This window comes from Mizuhopecten yessoensis, unplaced genomic scaffold (genome assembly GCF_002113885.1).
Source record: "Mizuhopecten yessoensis strain PY_sf001 unplaced genomic scaffold, ASM211388v2 scaffold10359, whole genome shotgun sequence".
Lineage (NCBI taxonomy): Eukaryota > Metazoa > Mollusca > Bivalvia > Pectinida > Pectinidae > Mizuhopecten > Mizuhopecten yessoensis.
Window position 1 is genome coordinate 501164 of NW_018408507.1, and position 1969 is coordinate 503132.

Consider the following 1969-nt stretch of genomic DNA (forward strand, 5'->3'; position numbering starts at 1 on the left):
AAACATTTCGACAGCTACGTACACACGGTAAAAACATATGGACAGTTACGTACACACGGTAAAAACATGTCGACAGCTACGTACACACGGTAAAAACATGTCGACAGCTACATAAACATGGTAAAACATGTCGACAGATACGTACACACGGTAAAAACATGTCGACAGCTATGTACACACGGTAAAAGCATGTGGACAGCTAGTACACACGGTAAAAACATGTGGACAGTTACGTACACACGGTAAAAACCTGTCGACAGCTACTTGCACACGGTAAAAACATGTCGACAGCTACGTACACACGGTAAAAGTATGTCGACAGCTACGTACACACGGTAAAAGCATGTCGACAGCTACATACACACGGTAAAACATGTCGACAGCTACGTACACACGGTAAAAACATGTGGACAGTTACGTACAGACGGTAAAAACGTGTCGACAGCTAAGTACACACGGTAAAAACCTGTCGACAGCTACTTGCACACGGTAAAAACATGTCGACAACTCATAAACACGGTAAAAACATGTCGACAGCTATGTACACACGGTATAAAAACATGTCGACAGCTCATAAACACGGTAAAAACATGTTGACAGTTACATGCACACGGTAAAAACATGTCGACAGCTCACTAACACGGTAAAACATGTCAACAGCTACATGCACACGGTAAAATCATATCGACAGCTACATGTACACGGCAAAATGTCGACAGCTACGCACGCACATTAAAAACTTGTCGACAGCTACATGCACACGCAAAAAGCTTGGACATTTAATGTTCAAAGGAGCATGACGATGCGGCTTGGAGTGTCCTGTCGGGAAATCATCATGAAAAACATTTCAAATTCAACTAAGTGTTGCCATCGTTTTTCATTGAGAAATATCTCATTATCTGTGACCAATTAATTTCACAATAGAGGGCATGTTTATTAGCCGTGCAAGATTCGAGGTGATGAATAGGGAGTGAACCAATCCGCCAAAACCACAGCAAAAACACTCTTTACAAATTCTAAGTCAATTACGGCAAGGATTCTAACTTCGAGAACAAAGTGACAGGAGAGCGCCGACAGATAACTGGGATGACTAAGTCTGTTGCTATTCCCTACAACACTATTGACAATGGCATGGTTCAACCGTACACAGATTGCCATGCAGAAGACTGGAGGCCGACAAAAAGGTCGATTGGAACAGCCATGTGTCGTACCGTCGGTTCACGCCTACAACTCTACTAGCCTCAGCTAGACAAGTATGGCACCAAAAATGAAGGAACAAGAAATTTGACTTGTTGGTTCAGCTCTAGTTGTGCTGTCTGAACGTGTATGAGAATTCGTCTAGGACTTAGGTTCAGGTTCATGACATTTCTGTTAAATAACAGTGACCTTTGCATTTGTTGAACCACACTCAAATGGCTTTTCCTCTTCTCTAACGCAACCAACATACAAAGTCAGGATATCTTGGTAATAATAGTACCAGTAATAGAACCCCAGTTTTGACGAACCATGTCCAAAATCGATGAAGTTGTTCCTTTCCCTTAATCACATATACGACGTGTGTGGACCATGTGTCCATTCATAAATTAAGGATCTAGACAAGGATGTATTATATTTAGTAACAGGAACCTTGTTTACCCGACCAGAATATACCCAGCTGGTTTCCTGTTGTCCTGTTCATAGTATACCGATCTGGTTCCCTATTTTCCTGTGCAGATTATACCCAGCTGGTTCCATGTTTATCAGTTTAGAGTATACCCAGCTGTTTCCCTGTTTATCAGTTCAGAGTATACAAAACTGGTTCCCTGCTTATCTGTTCAGAGTATACCCAACTGGATCCCTGTTTATCTGTTCAGAGTATACCCAGCTGGTATCCTGTTTATCTGTTCAGAGTTTATCAAGCTGGTATCCTGTTTATCTGTTTAGCGTATATCCAGCTGGTTCCCTGTTCATCAGTTCAGAGTATACCCAG